Genomic DNA, 20,363 nt, shown 5'->3' with positions numbered 1-20,363 from the left:
AACAGAATACTGGAGTTTGTACAGTTTTTTCCAGACTACTGGACAGTCAGTTAGATTTCTGGATAGTCTGGAAAAAAAACAGATAGGTGGTGATACTGTTTGTAGACAACAAAATACTCATGCACTCTAACAATGTCAGGACTCACTCAGAGTCCGTGGAACTCTCTTGCCGTGGATCTGCGTGAACCATATATGCATCTCCTTCTGGGAGAAAGTCACAAAAAAGCATAAAATACTTTTTTATGAACATTATAAGTGCACCTAGTTGATAGGGTTGCCACTTGTCTCTCTTTCTGCAGTACTGTACTGTGCTTGTGTGTGTGTGGGGGCTTACAATGGTAAATGTGTTGATACTTTACATGAAGAAATCTTTTCTGATTTTTTTGTAAGTGCCACAGAAATCTTTGATACTATATTTAAGTTATCTTAACATATCAGTTATTATAAATAACCAACATTTAAAGATTAGTATTTCAGTACTGTGTTGTTGCTTATGTAAATTTGTCAGAAGAGGTGGCATCTGGCTTTAAACCCGATTGATCTAATTGCTTTGATTTGCTGCGAAAATGGAGTGTTAAGTTCTCCTTCCCTGTGTAATAAAACAGTAGAAAACAGTTCCACAGCGTTCTGTCTTTTTTATATTAGCTTCTGTGTTCCTGACATTAACATAATTAATTGCCTATCTAAAATTGACAGCAGTACCCAACAGGGTAGACTACATATTTAACTGTGTCTATGATATGTCACACAGAGTGGTACAAATTCCTCTGTAAAATATGTGAGAAGTTAAGCTTAAAAAAAAGTAGGTGGGCTTTCCCTTTATTTGATTCCAGTACAAGGAAATAAACGTTTTAAAAAAGTGTTTCTTTCTGTTTCTTTACACAATACTGGAACCATATTAGAGAAAGAGAAAAGAACCTAAGGATTGAGTTAGGCAGTAGGAGAGGGCAGAGTTTTCCTTTTTTGGAGAGTCTTGAGACTTTCAGAGATAGTAGCTGATAGTAGCAAATGGGGGAATGCTTGATAAGACTACAGGAAGCAGCTTGTTAATACTTCCTCTGCCCTTAGAACCTCTGATAGCAGCAGAAGAGAACAGCAATGAAGTATTTTGAAAGTAATTTGAAAAGTATTTTTTGTGTTTGTTTTGAAAGTGATTTGCAGACTTAAATAATGTGACATTATTTTTAAATTAAATATTTTTATGGAAGATATGTTAAGAATTAACATTTGTAATAGTGCAGTGAGTTAAAATAAGGGACTGACTGCAGAGAGAGAACAAGCAATACACTGGGCAGGTAGGCATGGGATGGGTGGAATACATGAATACTGTTAGTGGCTATTCACCTTCAGAAAGAAATCAAGTTGGCAACTGTCTGAGTACTAAAAATCGGAACAGGCAATGACAAACTGGTAATCCAAACAACAGAAGGTAGAAACCATGACACAGCACAACCGAGTAAAACTGTTTAATCAAATTAAGCGCTTTTCGTTTGTTGTCATATACAAACTTCTTCAGATACCAAACGTTTCAAGCAAGCAGGTTAAATAGACAAAAGATAATTGTCAATTAATCCATTTAAACTCTTAAAGCACAATGTACCTATTAAGTACATCTACAACAGTCTACAGTCTAAATATTCAACTATTAATAAAAAAAAAAATATATATATATATATATATATATATATATATATAGTAAGAACACGCCTACACTAAATCAATGTCACTAGATCAAAGCTAAACATTTGATAAATGTGTGAATACAACTAATAATGAAAATAAAAATTAAAAAAATAATTAAAAAATAAATGCATACATCAATACTGTAATGTAACCTGTGTAAACAGTAATTCACAGTAAATTGACAAGAAAATGTCCTCTATGAACACTGTTGACCTGGTAAAAAACCCCATTACCTTCTGAACAAAATTGTTACAGTCAGGTGTCATCTATGCAGGCTCTTCAATTTAAGCACACTACTAATTGAACATCCCTCATTTAAACAGGGTACGTTATATGCGTTTAATCTAACTTGCCAACTTAACTCTGTTTCTTCAAGTTTTAGAGGGGTTGGACCACCTCTAGGGTCTACCGGTACTTGATCAATAATAATAAACTTAAAATTATGATCAGAATGTAATGAAATATGTTTGGCTAGTGCGTTCTCGAGCTTCTGTTTTCTTATTGCATATATATGTTCGTAAATCCGATCACGGAGGCGCCTCTCAGTTTTGCCAACGTAATAAGCTGGACAAATTTGGCACTGAGCTAGGTAGATCACATATCTAGAGTTACAATTCACTCTGACTCTCAAAGTGTACTGGTAGTCATGTATTTTAAATCTGTTAGATTCTAAAACATACTGACAATAACTACAAGCTTGGCATTTATACATGCCAGGTGCCTTAACTTTACCTGTTGGGTGTTGTTCTAAAAAGGTTTTAAGGTTTTTTGCTCTCCTATATACTATCATAGTTTTGACATCAAACTTCTGATAGACGTTGTTGTCACTCTTAAAGATTGCCCAGTTCTTGCATAAAACATGAAAGCATTCTTTACTGTTAGAGTAGTAAGTTGTTATGAAAGTAACATTCAATGCTTCTGGTTGTTGTGACCAATGGCTGGGACAAAATGTTAACTGTGTCATTTTGTACAGTTGACATACTTTCTAAGATTGGTCTGTAAAAGTGGTTTAAACATGATGGTCAAAGGCCAGATTACTGTCTACATATGAAACAAGATCCCTAACTATTGGGTAGAGTATTGAGGTGTTTAATTGATGGAGTAATTAACTTGGATGAACAGTTTCCCAAAAGGAATTATAATGCATTTCTTGGTATTAAGTTTTAAATTGTGGCTTTGGCACCTGTCATTTATCAGTGTTAGTCTCTCTTGCAATATTTTGGTGTCATGGGGAGAATCTATGATAGCTCCCAATTTACAGTCATCTGCAGACTTGGTGAGTGAAAGGCCTTTGACATTAACCTTGGTTTCCAAGAAGCAGATGCCAAAGAAGAGCAGACCCAGCATGGAGCCCTGAGGTACTCTGCTGGTCTCTTGGTGGAAGTGGTCTCACCAATCCTGACTTCTTGAGTCCTATCTGTGAGCCAGCCTGCAATTCACTGAGTTATGCAGGTATTTATGCCCAGTTTGGAAAGTTTGTAAATAGTGCCTGAGTAGGATATTGTATTAAATGCCAGTAGCTTCACTATTTCTCCATGATCAGTGAAAGTAGTGCCTTTAACCACCAGTTCATCACACTGGTGTGTGTTGTCATTAAGGTTCCAGATTAAGCTCCCAATTTGCAGTCATCTGCAGACTTGGTGAGTGAAAGGCCTTTGACATTAACCTTGGTTTCCAAGAAGCAGATGCCAAAGAAGAGCAGACCCAGCATGGAGCCCTGAGGTACTCTGCTGGTCTCTTGGTGGAAGTGGTCTCACCAATCCTGACTTCTTGAGTCCTATCTGTGAGCCAGCCTGCAATTCACTGAGTTATGCAGGTATTTATGCCCAGTTTGGAAAGTTTGTAAATAGTGCCTGAGTAGGATATTGTATTAAATGCCAGTAGCTTCACTATTTCTCCATGATCAGTGAAAGTAGTGCCTTTAACCACCAGTTCATCACACTGGTGTGTGTTGTCGTTAAGGTTCCAAACATAGCTGAAGAAGGCCTTGTGATTGTCCTTATTCTGAGAAGCTATCCTGACCTCATAGAGGACCTTGTTAGACTTAATTAGACCTCTTAGTTTCTTTTTACTTGAATCAGAGAGCACTTTTCTTTATGGGAGTTCTCTTTCTGACTTTGGCCATGACTTTTTTTTTGTATACCTTGTTGAGCTGAGGATTCCACCAGTGGGGTTTATTTCTGTTTTTTTTTTTGGGGGGGGGTGTACTTATGGTAGGTACAGCAGCCTCTGTGCAGCCATTTACATGTTTGTACAGGATTTCCTTGAATAATTTTGCATAGTGATTTTGGGGTTAGAGAGAGCCTTGAATTTTTACAAACTGTCACTTCCGTAGAATAGTTGCAAACTGTTACAGGTTTAGTTGGGTTTTCTGAATTGATTATATTTTGAAGGAGACAGCTTTGTGAGGATGAGACTTGGGGGTGGGGGGAGCAACACTATTCCATGCTGTTGAGTATACCTTTCTACCGCTTAGCACAAGAAATTTGGAAAAAAATTATAATAATGGGGGGACAAAGGTCCAAAAATAGAGACAGATTTTAAATATTGATCATATACGCTTAGAAAGTTGTCAGAATAACTTGTTTTTTGTTAGCACGTATTTTCTTTAGGATGTCATTAATAGTGCAAGGTATTTCACATATAGCATAACTGAGATCTCTCATGTAGATTTTCTACAAGTAATCAAGTGTAAATTATTTGGTACACAAAATGCAGCTAAAACATTTAATATGCACATAATCACTAAGCTAAAACATCACAATTAAAAACAGTGTAAAAGATATAATTATTTTAGGAAAGTGGGTTGCTCCCCTGTCTACCCTGATGTGTGAACTTTACCATCACACCATCAATGCCAGTATATACCAACTCTGATGCCATACAGCCTTGAAAAACACAGTAATATGAAAATAAAAACATAAAACTCATTTTTTTCCTCTGACCTGAAAGGAAAATGTGGAGTATATGATACGATAAAGCAGGCTTTGACATATTAAACATATGTAAAGCAAAATGTGACACACAGAAACAATGACAAAATAAACATTTTTGACCTTACTTCTTTGATGTTTTAAAACACAATAATATAACAAATGATCTTTTTTAGAGCTTCTCTCAAATATTCAAAGAACCGATTGTTTCCCCTAAGTTTTATTTAAAGTAATGTTTCTCATTCATTTCAGTGATTTTTTTTTCAGTGAGGATGGGGGGGGTGTATTTTCCAATAGTGTCATTTACATTATTGTTAGACTTATTGGTAATATAGAGTTGCATTTTGTTTTACGAATTTTATTTTGAGTCCTTATTATCAGCCATGCATTTTTTTCTTGGGTAGATGTGGTTTTATTTCTGTTTTTGGAATAGTTTGTTTGTTTTAGTACTTTACTAAAAAAATAAGAGAAAAAAATATTTTAGTCTTTGTCCTATGGGTGGAGAAATTAGGTGTTGGCAACTGTTTTCTTGGGAGAGTATACATTTTAGTGTATTCCATTTCCATACTTTAATTTTATCTTAGCTTAACTAGGACTAAGATATGGGCTTATAGTAGCAATTTTGATTATGGGCAGTTGTTAATTAACGTATGATGTGGCTAGATTTTGTAGATACACTCATAGTATGTAGATAAATACAAATGCACATATGCTGTAGAAGAGATATATATTATGCTACTGTTATGAATATTTGAATGTGTGCTTATTCACACACACACACACACACACACACACACACACACACACACACACACACACACACACACAAAGTGTCATTCAGTGAACAGATCATTAACACATCATCCTCTTTCTGACATTGTCTGAATCTTATAATGTCATAGCAGAAGGAACTGAAAATAAATGTTTATATGCAGATATAGTATGTCTACCTGCTGGCAGTGATCAAGACAAATTCAACACATCTTTCAAGTATGCCAGTTTCTGCTAGCCTATGATCATAATTATAATACCTCTGTATTTAAGTAAATATGGGGACTAGTGTTTAATCATTTTACGTTGCCCGTTTGATTCTCAGTTAGAGTGTCTTCTATGTGGCAACATGCTTGAATGGGCATTCCTTCGTGGAAGGTTGTGCGTTAGGCCCGGAGAGCCAGCACGTAAAAATCTACTGCTAATCATTAGCGGACTGGAGTTCTGCTGTGGCGACCCTAACTGGGAAAAGCCGAAAGACACAAACAAGTGTTTAATCATTTTAGAGACCATTGCCAAACCAGATTGTATAAACATTTTGCAGGGAGTATTGGTGACTTCCAGATCTTTCATGAGTTAAAACAGGGTAACAGAATCACTTTTGCAAAATAGTACATTGACTTATAAATGTCACATTTGAGTAACAGTTAAAAGTAAGGCATAGGTTAATAGATTCTTGTAAGTTCATTAACCAAATGCAAACTGTGATAAAATATCATAGACATATTTCTCTCTGACATGTTTATTTGATGTTTGCTAACCATATGGTTATATTTGTTTCAGGTGGCTTTTTTCGATTTGTCTAATATGTATTAACACACATTAAGTGCTCAAGACAGGCATGGTTCTGCATTAGAGGCATCTGACTGCAGGTTTGGAAACTTTCAGAGAAAAGGAATAGTTTTGCCAGAGCTCTTTCCCAGATGAGAAGCAAAAGAAACTGTGATTTGGTAAGCAGTATTATCTTTGATAGCTAAACTAGATGTTACTTCATAAAACAGTCCCAAATACAATGCTGAGCATTGCTGTGATACTGTTTATTAAAATGCAGAAAAGCAGATCTTAGAGTTTATCTGAAATACATTTTTTCTGCTGAATCATACACCTTGGTTTTGCTTTATGTAAATGTTTGACTAATTCTGCAGTTAAATACAAAACATGCTGGATAGTAATGTATAAAGAACTGATGTTTACAGTAGTAGTATCTGAATATAAGTGTAAAAGACTACTAAAGTGATACACAGCTCGTTGTGCTCAAATTTCTACTTGGTGCTGCAGCTTCAGTATTTAGCATGTTAGAAATGCCTCATGATAACCTTGCTGTCCCCTGTGTTACATTACAGATAAACAGATATAGATACAAGAAGAGAGGGGACACTTTAGATGCAGCAGTATAAACTGATGCTTTGTATGCAAGGGTACACCCTAAGTGCCGTATATATGTATATGTGTGTGTGTGTGTGTGTGTGTGTGTGTGTGTGTGTGTGTGTGTGTGTGTGTGTGTGTGTATATATATATATATATATATATATATATATATATATATATATATATGTGTGTGTATTAGGGTGTAATATATATGTGTAGTACATATGTATTAGGGTGTATTAAGTCCATTTACATGATGAAAATGAAAATGTAGTCTGGGACTTAGGAACTTGGGTTAATAACTCCTTCTGTTTTGACCATCATATGACAGTGTTTTGCAGGAAACCCTTTTATCTAAAATAGGTAATTTCCAAAGTAATATCATCAAGGCCTAACATTTAATCACTCCCTTTTACTCAGCACTGATCAGACCAGTTATTGAATATGATGTTCCCTTTGAGATGAATCTCAGTAAACAAATTAAACAATTGGAAAGAACCTAGAGGTTTCTAACCAAACAGATCACATGCCTAATGTCCCTGAGTTGCCAAAAGAGGTTAGATTTCTTTATTCAGTGTCTTTGAGATGGTCCCTACTCTGAGCCAGTAATCAAGGAGCCTCTGACATTGGTGAGGGATGCCCCTCTAAAAGAGCTAGCAAGTATGACTGGTGCACGGCATGCCCAAACTGATAAACCAAATAAAAAAGCCAGCACTCAGAGGCAAATAAATATTTTATTCCTTCCCTTCCTTCAGACCAGTTTCGGCATCAAACCTTCTTCACTGAAGAAGGTTTGATGCCAAAACCGGTTTGAAGGAAGGGAAGGAATAAAATATTTATTTGCCTTTGACTACTGGCTTTTTTATTTGGTTTATTGGTGAGGGATGGCCAAAGGAACAGAAATGGATGCACACATTATTTTCAGATGCAGCTCTCTACACCAAGCTCAGTTTCCCTTAAGAGAATACAGGGAGCACATGCCTGACCTGCGGCTGGACTCTCTCTCTTTCTCTCCAGGCCCCAAACAAGACTCCACACTGGCCACTTTGGAGCTCTATGTCCCTGTTCCAAGTAGCTGACACACACACTTGGTTATTTGATTTACATAAACACACACACACACACACACACACACACACACACACACACCTGGGAAAGGCTGGCATAGATTTACCTGCTGTGCCCCTTCTGCCCAGATTATAAGGTAATTATGCTGCCACCAGTCAGCTACTCTAATGTTCTTGCAAGGGTACCCAATTATGCTGAATAAAACTAATACTAATACAAATGGTAGAGTTTGACCAATGCAATAAGGCTTTTTGGAGCACCACAGTATCACTAAAATAAGCATAAGTACTCTTAAGATGTTCATTCAATGTGCGGACAAGGTGATCTGTTGTATGCGACTAACCGAAAAAAAAAAAAGAAAAAGAAGAAGAAGACTCTTAAGATGTTAAAAATATTCTCTAAAAGACAATCCACAATTAAATGTATAGAAATATTTAATAACAGATAAATTAGAAAACATGAGAATAGTGAATATCTAGTTACAATAAACACCAGAGTTTCAATCACAGGAGATATGTAAAATAACAGAGTTGGATAGATTCACACAGATATAGAAAAAATATGTAACTAATCTCACTATGTTTTCCTGACTGACTAAAGAATTACTGTTCCCTAGTTAAGCTACTTACTACAAAAGGCAAGATGATAAGTGTTGAGTTGCTTAGTACAGCAAGGCAGGATGAGGTGTGTGGTTGTGTGAGGTATCTGTGAGAGATCTTTCCTGTTAAATTCTGAGAAAGTGTTGTTGTGAGAGTTCCATCATATCTCTCACTTCTTCTGCTTTCTGCTTTTCCCTGGCTAGGGGTTGCCACATTGGATCACCTGTCCACTCATGATTGACAGTGGAGTTTTATGGTGTCGAGTTGCCAGCCCAGTGCCCAACCTTCTCACTAATATCTAAAAAATAATTTCAGTGCTGGTTATAAAATGACGTCACATCTGGTCACCTGACACTGCTACAATATGCACCCAGAGCTTCACTAAGATGTGTTGCAGCATCTTATAAAACTATTTCAAAAACTTCCACCCTTCTAGGGTAGTAATTAGTTCACCCCTAAGGACAGTACAGCAAGATTCCTAGACCTGGTTTTCCCAAAAATGTTTGTCTCTGGCTGCAACCAGACCTGTAAGATAAAATCTTTATGGCATAAACTAAACCATTTCATTTTTCAACCTATTTTTCAAAATTAGCTTGACTGAGATTAACCTCTTTCCTTCCAGAATTCTCTGTTAAAACATATACAATCAGTTATAATAATGCAGTCTGACATACATGTATATCTCTTTTTGTCCAGAAGGACCCACTGTTGAAGCATTTTTAACACAGGCAACTTTACAAATACATTTTTAACAGAAGCATCCGTAGAAATCAGTGTGATAGTCAAATGACATAAAATTCTTTACAAAACACTTGGTAGCTATGTTGGCATATGTTACACATGCACTGCCCTACTCTCCCTGGCACATATGGCACTATATCATCACATCTTTAATAGACTTTATAGGGGAGACCTGATTGCCCTGGACCTCCTGTATGTCTATAAGTCCAAAGTTTTCACCAATACTAGCAAAGTGACCTAAATCTTTACAGACAGAAAAATAAAACATGGTGGAGGGACAGAATTATAACCTGGTGCTTCCCAGACATTTGGACTGCATGCTAAGCGGTCTGACTTACTACCTTCATTTAAACATAGCCTGGGTTTCTTAGATGGATACCCACAAATTTACTCCAGGATTCACCAGTGTGACCCTTTAGGAGAAAGGAGTTGCAGCATGAGGAAGGTTGCAGGCAAGGTGTAAATGATCATGACTCAGTTGGCTTGGAATATCTTTGAACCTATGAATATATATTATTTCTAGTTGCATTAATAGAACATTTTCTATGAAAATATTCACATCATCAACTCACTAACAAAATGATATTACAAAACTCCATCTAAGCTCCAGTTAAGGTAATAAAAAACGCACATACTTCATGCACTAAAAGTAAAGTTTAGCCATCACAAAACTTTTCTTACCTGTATCACATTCCTTACAAAAAAAGTAATTATTTTTTATTTTATTTTATATTTGATTATTGGGTTGGTCTTACTGGGCAATCAGTTGCCCATTATCAGCAGAGACCCAGGGAGAAAAGCTCCACATACATGACAATCATAAAAAATACAAAAGCTCAACATATATGATAAAAATACAAAAGTCAGAGATGAGTACAAATTAATAGAGCAAACAGCAGTATGTCATAGCATAGTATGATGAGAAGTTACTGAAGTGTATAATATGTAAAGTGTAAAACAGAAAATATAATGTATTTGATTAAGAAAGTGCAGTAGTAATATGTACAGTTATCTACATACATTTAAAAATACAATTTGTTATGCTAGGTTTTTTTCTATGTGTTTGACCTTTGAGTAGTACCAGAGGAAGATTTATCTGACTAGTGGTAGTAGGGCTAGCTATGGTCGGTACAGGTACATTGCCAGATGAGATTGAGGTGGGCTTTTAATTGGTTTTAAAGATGAGACTGCTGTTTATCAATCTGATATCTGGTGGAAGAGAATTCCAGATTTTAGCAACTGTGTAGGAGCAGAGGGATTCACCAGTACTGTATCTACAGTTATTTACTTCAAGAAAGGCTTTGTTTTTGGATCTTAGTTGGCGACCAGACTTGTGAAAGTTGAGTAAGCCTGAGAAATCAGGAATCTTGTTTGGGTGGTACAGCAAATAATGACCCATGGTGAGTTAGTCAGAGTTTAGTAAGTTGGGGAGCTCTAGCCAACCTAATTCTTTTAGTGAGTGACAGTGGTGGGAGCGGAAATGAGAGTTGGTTGCAAATCTAGCTGTTTTATTATAGCACATGGACAATTTGTATAGGTCTGTCTTGTTAAGGTTTGTTAATACAGGGGATGCATAAAGCAATGTAAAGATAAGGTGAAGTCTGGATGTAGTAATTTTGGTGGTTTTTATTAGATAGTTTTTGCAGTGGTATAAGGTTCCAAGTTTTTTATGGACTTAGTTTTAAAAAAGCAGTTAATGTGTCAAAAAATAAAATAAAAAAAAGACCACCGCCAGCCAGTTGTAAAACAGAATTGCCAACAAATAAACCCAATTAGAAAAAATACAAAAACAATATAAATAAGACTGAACTAACAGAAAATATAAATAAATGATTCCACTAACACATGTAATGTATCCATTAGTAGAATACAAAAATAACAGCAAAAGCCTGCATGGCACCATTAAAGAAAGTGTATAAAATTTCCTTAGAACTAGTGTAGAAAAAAGTCCATATGCCAGCTCTTTTGTAGTAACCTACTGAAAATATAAAAAGGTGTATTCATTGCACAACTTATACAAATTATGTAAATATCATACCCCATTAAAATGAAACAGAAGAATAAATCAAAGAAAACTATCATGCAGAGGGCATGAGAGCATTTATAAGTCCCACTGTGCCAGTTGATTATGAAACAAAGCTAAATAAATAAGTATACTGATAGAGTATGATATTATTAAACAAAAGAAAACTACAGATGAAGTGAAATAGGTTTATGGCCAGTTGAAAGAGATATTAGAACTTGCAGAGGTAAATTAAATTGTATTTGATATTACTTTGAAATAAAAAAAAAATAGAAAAACACCTGCAGACCCAAAATGTAATAAATTATAATGCATTTGAAGAATTATAAATATGAAAATGCTTTTTTGTGGTCTACAAAGTCTAACAAGAAGAAGGTGAATAGAAAGAAAGATAAAGGCAATGAAAAAAGTAGGACTAATTATTTTCCTCTGCTGCTATGATTGGCTAGTATAAGTTGTTTTGATAATGCCACATCAGGGGTATTGAAAGATGATACCATAACAGGGAACATGGTGGTAAGAAACCATGTAACAACAGAATTTTATCCTAGACAGCAGCAACAAATGATATGCCCATTTTGCAACCATAAGAGAAGCTACAGAGGGGTGTTTTAACAGGAAGGCATTTACCACCAGCACTATGAATGAAACAGAAGATAAGGTACCACTTTCTGATATAAATAATATTACATACTACTAAAATATGTTTTTGATAACTCTGTTAATTTTAGTACCATTTATTCTGTTTTTACGGTGGTGGAAACTTCAGGACTTAATTTTTCTAAAGCAGAATTGTCTAATTTAGAATATGGTTTGAAATTCATTCATATAAATCACCCTAGGCAACATTATATGAAATTGGAAATACTTAAATTTGCATTTAAGTTACATCTGTGTTTTTTAAAGATAAAGTATGGAGTTTAGTAATTATGATAACAGTTTTTATTTGTGTATTTCTAATGTAGATGAAAATGAACTTGTTGAAGATTTATGTTCCTTTCTCAAAACATAACAAAGACAGTTGTTTAATTCCTCCATTTTCTAATGTAAGAATTAATGGTTTCTGAGAGTTAATGAATCATGCAATTTATAAATTAATTTTAGAGTGGGAAAGGGTTTATAAAAGATTGTAATTTAACTTAAGAACAGTGAGTAGCATTAAAAATAAGCAAAATAACTACTTTATTTTTATTATTATTGGACCATGTAATTATGGTCAAAATGTGGTAGTTTTAAATAATATACAATGGCAGGGCTAGGTGTGAACATTGGCTTTATGTGATGGTTACTGTTAATTTGACACTGTCTCCATATAGACAGTGGTAAAATGGGGGTTTATGCCAATGATGATATGTGTTACGCCCACTTACATAATCATGTTACATATGAAAGGTAAAAAAGAGACAATGTTTGCAAGTATTTGACTTAAGATAATATGTCATGGAATTGAAATGGATTGTTTGACTTATGACAATATTTATGTGATAAGAAAAACAGAAACCTTCCCTATTTTTATTGTAACCCTTAAAATTCAGAAAAATAAGGATAAAACTCTAGGTAGACCAGTTGTAGCAGCTTGTAGGATTTATTCACAAAGTGTATAATGATTAATACTTTTCTGTCACCTCATGCATTAAAACTACCTTCTTTTGTTAAGAATTCTGTTCATTTTTAAATAAGGTTGCTACTGAGTGAGAGCAAAGCATGTTGTGTCTTAATTGAGCTAATACTTCTGCACAGTATATAATTGAACTTTGTTTGATTCATATTTTTAAATATATAGACAAAGATCTTGAACTGCAATGGGGATGTATTTTGTACCCTGTATCCTCATTTATTAATTGGTATGTTTGAGGAAGAATAGATATGCCCTCATGATTTCTTTTAAAAGGCAGACTGTGCTGTATTTTAGTGATATTGATTTGTTGTTTTGTATAGGGAAGATTAAAATAGAAGCTAGTAAATTTGTTATAGATGTAAGAGCAGATTTTATTTATGTATTTATTTATAACACCTTTGTCGAATTATCACTTATACATAAGAAATTATTTTGTCTGAAATTTGACTTTATGGTCCAGAATAAGAGGTTTAGTTAACCTGGATGCCACAGTTGAAAGGGAAATACATTCTTAAATTATTAATGTGTTGCACAGAAATTCAGTCCATAGGTGCATTGCCATTATATACAACAATTTGACAGGAGAATATATAGTGAGAGGGTGGACAAGCAACTGGGACTATTATTCAGAAATTTGTAAGTGCAGGCTATGATATTAAAGTAGTGAAGAATGCTTTTGGAAAAAAAGTTAATATGAAGATTCATAGTTTTGCTTTACGTGAACATTATAATTTTATGAAATACATTGATTGAATTAAGGAAAAACAAAAGCCATAAATTTGATGCTTGCTATTTTCTGATAGAATGCATGAAAGATGGGTGACAATTTTTGGATAATAATCCAGAGTTGCTGAAAATTCTTCCTGAACACATTGGTTTCTCTTATAGAAGGGAAAAGATTACTGGGAAGAAATAAATATAGAAGGCAGTAGTAGAAAATGATGATTAGTGTTAATAATGTAACAGGGACTTATAGATGTGAGAATTGTTCTGTATGTCCCTTTGTTGTTAGAACACTTGATTATATTAATAGTTAAATATTAGATGTTTCTTATAAATATAATTGTAATTCTGAGATGGTTATTTATGCCGTAAAATGCACTTGCTATTTTTAGCTTATAAAGGGAAGAATAAAAGAAAATTTAAAATTACAATGCAAGAACATGTAGGCGAAATGAACAATAGAAGGTTTGAAATCCCCATAGCTAAACATATGTGGGAAAAACATAATGGCAATTTAGATGAACTGAAACTGACTATTTCAGAGTAAGTGTTCTGTTGCATTAAAGGAAATTCATGGACTTTATTTCTGTTGTAAATGCATTACTTCACTAGAAGTTTGTGAGTAGATACCTGACGTATTGTGTACTATAAGATTAGGAAACTTTCTTTTGTGACTCATTCATTAATTGCATACTATCAGATGTTTTGTGTATCCCAGGGGAATGCAGTTTTATGGCTTATTCCTTTATGCTGCTGTACCATGTATTTTTTGTCACAATCCAAATTCATGTTATTTACCTTATAGATCAGATGAAATACACTTACAACGTTCCAACATAAATGTGTTAATCCTAAAGAATCAAGAACCACATCCATGACTCAACATCATTTGCAAACCAAGCATCTTTTCTTAGTGCTGGGCTTTGCACCCAGCAACACAGGGAACTTGACCATTTACACCTTCCTTGTTTATATATATGTATATATATATATATATATATATATATATATATATATATATATCATAATTCCATCATCAAATGGACATGAGTAAAAGAAAAACACAGTGGTGAACACAGTTTACATGAACTGTGATGTCAGTCTTAGCCAGACATAGGAAACAGAGTCATAGAACAATAACACTGGGGAAACATGATTAGGGGGATAACTATTAAATGCCATCCCTCATGTAGGGTAACCATAACATATTTTCAGCATTTGATATATACATCTGTCTTTATGTATCTTTATCTATATTTATCTCTCGCTATATCTATATAGATAGTTGTATAATTCTGAATAGTTTCTCATGCTCCTTCTTTAACTAAGATGCCTTGATGAAGTCTGTCTCACTGTTACATTTGTTCCTCTCGACACCAACCTGTAACTAAGAATTCCAAATTTCTGGGGCTTTTTGGTTTGGCTTGCTAGAAAGTTTAGATGTGATAAATGTTCCATCCTTCCCAATTTACTTCTTGAGAACACACCATGTCTGATCATTGCATTCCTTCCACTGCAGGCTCTGGCTCACCCCTTTACCCTCGCCTTCCCTCCTCACTCAATCTCTCAGATCTGTTATAACATGCTTAACTACCTCTCTTCATCTCAACTCCAAATACATATCCAACTGACTTACATGCAGCTTCCTCTCACTACCACATATACTACTCACTCAACCTCCTCTCTTACTTCTCTATCTTCCCCTTCCATCCCATTAGCCCTTCTAGCTTGTTCCACCTTTGTGTGGAGTTTCTGCTTTATATCTACTTGAGTTTAGTGCAATATTTGTATATAAGATTTAGATATATGAGTTTAGAACAGTATCTGTTTGAGCTTAGTGCTATCTGTATATACATCCTACCTTTATTCCCAGCCTTTAGCTAGATATTGGTATATCTGTTCATTACTGTGTTTCATATTGTATGTATAGCTAATGTTTGCTGGAGTATGCATTATTTGCTTTGTATGTATATTCAGTTGTTTTTCATGTACTCTGCTGCTCATTTATTGTTTTGTGGAGCTTTTCTCCCTGGGCTTTGACTGAAAAGAGGACATGTGTCCAGTTGGAATTTCCCGGTAAACAAATGTAAATAAATAAATAAAATAAATGTTGCCTACTGATCACTTCTGCTAGTCATTCCCATTTCCTGCTTTGCAACATATTTCAGGCTACATAGATATTTCTATGCCCTGCTTTTCACCTGTTTAAAACTGTAATATTTTAGTGAGTAGGTGACTTACTGGTTCTGTTTGGGATGTATTCTGGTAGCTTCTTCTTTTGTCTTTGAATTCCTAACCAAATATTTGTACCTTTGGGGTCAACACTATGGCTTGATGCTTATTGGATTTATAGACTCTAATGAATGTACTTGCTGGTTGCTGTCACTACACTTTTTTGTGGGCTAGGTAAAGACATATCTGTAGGCTTATTTGCTTGCTTGTTCCCTGCCTACAGTGATAGAGTGGTCTGCAAAAGAGAGACAAACTCATTTTCTTAAAGCAGTAGGAAAAGACCTTTTATATTTGTTAATCGCTGTCATTTCCGTCATTTATTCCTATTCTTATGGCCCTCTGCATCTATCCATAAACTGTTAATATGCTTTAACTGTAACCTTACTTTTGTGATAAGGTTTGCATTGTTTTTTGTTTGCAATGTGTGCCATATATAGATATTTATATATAGATAGACAGGGAGAAAGGGTGAGGGAAATATAATTATGGATAGCTGTAAATATATATATATATATATATATATATATATATATATATATATATATGTATATATATATATATATATTTTTTTTTTTCTCCAAAGTAGTTTTGGCATGCTCCTGGTAGCAGCAATATTTAATACAAACTATTGTGACATATTAGTGCCACATGGTTCCTTATAAACATTGCATTTGAAATTGCTCTTTTTATGCCCAAATTCTCTCTCTTTTCCCATTGGGGCTGAACCACATGACACTTGATGCAGCAAGTGGAAACTTTTATTTTGTTGGAAGTTGTGTTTAGGATATGGTACAGAAGTATTGGCAGTCTCCTGGTGGTAGCATTGTGCGATACAAAATCCTGCTGTGAAGTTGTGGTTGTCGGAGCCTGACTGCCTGGTTGCATATAAACCTCTTATTTGGGATTACCCTTTCTGATATTCTCAAACCCTTGTACGTTTTTCTTTCTCATTGTTCTGGAGTGCTGCACTGTGTTCCTGTCTTCTGGGGCTGGGTAGTACAAGTCCTGTTAGAACAGGTGGAGAGTTTTAATTCTGTGGATGTTATGTTTTGGAAGTGGTGTAGAAGTGTTTGCAAGCTCCTGGTAATACCACTGTTGAATGTAAAACACTGTGAGGTAATAATAGTCATTGCAGGTTGGCCACTTGGCTGTGCATAAACCACATGTTTGGAATAGCCTTTACTTTTAGTCCCAAAGTGGCAGTAATATCTTAAAGAACAACACAGTGGTGCAGTGGTTTGCTGTGTTGCCTCACAACAAGAGGTTCTTCAGTTCAATTCTCAGATGGGATGCCTTTTGTGCGGAGTCCGCATGTACTCTCTGTGTTCATGTGGGTTTCCTCTCACATTACAAAGAGCATTTCTCTCTGAGCCTCTGCTGAAAATTGGCTAGTCCCAAATCAGACTTTCCCGGAAACAAATGTTAAATAAACTTTACATTGATTTTACATAGATCCTTTGTACCTTCAGTGTAGAATAGACAATGACCTTTGTTTTACCCTATGTTTGTAGCTGTTTTATACCGTGAATTTAATGAGAAACACAACTGTATCAGAATTATGTGAAGTAAAAGAAGAACTGCTTGCAGAGTTACTTTAGTTTGGTTTCACTCAAACTTTGTATGTTATTCATTGTAGTAAAGACAGTTTTAATTGACTCCATTATTCCGTCCAGCTTAACCATATTGTATGATATATTTTGCAGATGTAGCAGTAATAGTATTAACTAGAGCTGCATTAATTGTCACAAGTATTCTTTGTTGTGCTACTAGTATCATCTTGTCCTCACGCAAGCTGCAACTTGTATATTATACTATACAGCAAAAGATGGTTACCTTTGTCTTACCTAATTATCTAATCAATTATATAATGCAGTACTGTATACCGCAAAGTTAGTGCTATCATTCAGAGCAGTAGCTAAGTAAATTAGTGCCTTGGGTAGTCCCTTAGTTTGGCATGTCCTCAAACAAAAGTGGAGGAGCAGAAAAATAGAATTCTTCTGAGACTGATAGATTAACTCTCTCCTTAATTCCTCTATACCATAATATGGAAATGAAAACTCATTCATTCATTTAAACAGACACACAGCCGTAACTGTTTAAATTAATGAATTTCTGAATTATGTTATCGAATGAATGCTGACAGTACATTACCAGCAGAGGAGCCTGCAGGATTTTTTGCAGGGGTGCAAACCCAGAGCCCCCAACTCAGCCCCCCCACACGCACACAGCCATTCCAGTTTCCCATTACTGGCTATTTCTCCCCAGTTGCCATAAACACTGTTCAAAACTCTCAGTTTGCATATGGTTTTATGCTTTACTTCTACAATGATTACAGATATTTGGATTTAATTTACAACTTTTATTTCACATTTTGAAGCACAAACACTGATAAACATTGGCTAAATAAAGCAATACAGTCTTACAGTGAAAACAGACTTAGCTTTAAAACATCTCTGCCTTTGAAACTCACATTCACTGAAACAGCATTGAAACCCACATTCAAAGAAAATGCATCTGGCCAATGATGGGTTAAGTTTACCTTTGGGCTGTTTTCAAATAATTGGAGCTCTGTACACATTTTAGGACCATGCAAAAGTTCTTTGATTCACCTTCCTGATTGTATTAAATTATAATATATATAATAATTAAATTAGATCCCTTGTATAATACAGCACCACTTGTTAGTGTGTGTTTTAAATTTATAGTTTTGAAAAACTTTCCAGTAAGCAATGCAACAAAACATATGAGCCACTAATGACAAAGCTGCCCAATTCAGAACATTTCAACCATAAAGGGCCACTTAAATTTCTGTCGTTACAGTCCACCAGCATCAGTCAATATGCAGAATCTCTGCAGAAGTAAAAGTTTTCTGAATAATTTCACATTAAAGAGATCTGAATCTAATGAAGAGGTTGATGCTAGAAAACAACTTTAAATTTCATTGTTTTCTACAAATTCAGTGCCTGCTTCCCTTGAAGAATAAATTGCATATGTTACATTAAAAAAATGTAAGCTGGTATGTTGCAATAGAGAATGGATGGCAAATTGAAAAACAGGTTCATAATTACTAGGCATCTCATCCAAGAGAGTACATACTCAGAACTGCAGCACCCCACCACCTTAAAATATACATCTACATGCTGTGGGAGTAGAACCTACAGTCTTCTGCATCATGACACAAGTATGCTACCTGCTGTGCTATTAACACTGCTTTAAAATTCTATACCACAATGGTGATCCCATTTGGTAAACAAAACAATTGCACATTTTAAGCAGGCTTGGCATGAGCAGCAGTAAACGTCTCTTCCCTCGAAGCTCACAATTTCTTGAAAATGCACTTGAATATAAATTCCACCTGCTAACTTTAACTAGGGCATTTCATTTTCTCACACACACACACCTCAACCTCTTAGTGCAAGAAGTCTAGCCATAGCCTAAAATCAGGGACAGATTATAAATATTGCTCTCATGAACTTAGAAAATTGCTTGAATAACAGGATTTGAGATGGTATGCATTTTTCTAAAGAATATGAAGTCTAAAACTCAAATATCTGTCATTAATTATTAAGTTAAATTCTTTTTAGAAGGAATATGGTTCAAAAATTTGCATATTCTACAAAAACCTGGCAGCTGAGGGTTGTGCTACCTCCCAATCTCTTAGCACAAGAAATCTGGACAAAGCCCATCATAACTGGGGGGGGGGGGGGACAAAACTAGGGGCATATTTTAAATATTGCTGTTTTAAATTTAGAAAGTTGCTAGAATAATAAAATGTGTGTTAGAATGCATTTTCTGAAGGATATGAAGTCTGAAACTAAAATGCTTGTCATTATTTAGTAACTTTAATCCTTAGCTCACCCTAGTGATTTGTCAAAAAAAATTCTTTTTTTTTTGAGGAACAGACTAAAAATATAAGGCAAATGTCTGGACATTCTCTGAAAATCTGTACAGTTGAGAGGTATGACATACATACACCCCCTTCCTCCTTAGAAAGGTGATAGAACAACAAGTTTTGCATTAGTATGCATTTTCTGAAGGATATGAATTCTAAATCTCAAATATATGCCATTATTTTCTGTATTCAGTCCTCAATGATTTGCCAGAAAAAAATGTATGAGAAAGAAACCTGGGCAGTTGAGAAGTATGAATACCTCACCTACCTCTTACACACGCACTTTAATTCACAAAACATATACCAATTAATCATTAACAATTAAAGCATCAATCCATGACAGAGCTGAATTACAATAAAGAGATCCGCACGCAAACACATCAGTTACATAAAACACTTATATCAAATACTACCAAGAAATTTATTTGTTTAAATCTTCTGACAGTTTCCCGAATCTCAAAATAATTTTTGCCTGATATTTATTTTTATATACCTTAGATGAAGAAAAGACCAACAGTAAATTGGATTCCTGCATGAAATGGAGGAGTTAGCTTTGGTGGTGTCTGTCCAGAGTGAGGGTTACAGAAACTTAATGAGTATGGAGAAAAGAACCCTTAAGTGTTATTGCTGTGTGTCTGCTTATGTACATAGCAGCTTTATACCTTTTAACTTTTGACTAGATGAATAGTACATCAGAAGAAGGTAGCATAAT

The 20,363-nt window shown here is 34.9% G+C and overlaps 1 protein-coding gene across 5 annotated transcripts in view; it reads left to right on the top strand.

The window, feature by feature from the left end:
- B3GALT1 (beta-1,3-galactosyltransferase 1) overlaps nt 1-20,363 on the top strand; it is a 2,392,726-nt gene that overhangs the window by 1,172,463 nt on the left and 1,199,900 nt on the right. For all 5 annotated transcript variants that reach the window (XM_044075600.1, XM_044075599.1, XM_044075596.1 and 2 more), the window contains one exon: nt 6,171-6,337. The gene's annotated coding sequence lies outside the window, so the exon portion shown is untranslated. The remainder of the gene's footprint in view (nt 1-6,170; nt 6,338-20,363) is intronic.

This window comes from Protopterus annectens, chromosome 6.part1 (genome assembly GCF_019279795.1).
Source record: "Protopterus annectens isolate FY-2018-M chromosome 6.part1, PAN1.0, whole genome shotgun sequence".
Taxonomy (NCBI): domain Eukaryota; kingdom Metazoa; phylum Chordata; order Ceratodontiformes; family Protopteridae; genus Protopterus; species Protopterus annectens.
Note: the sequence above shows the minus strand (reverse complement) of the source record. Positions and strands in the feature narration are given on the sequence as shown.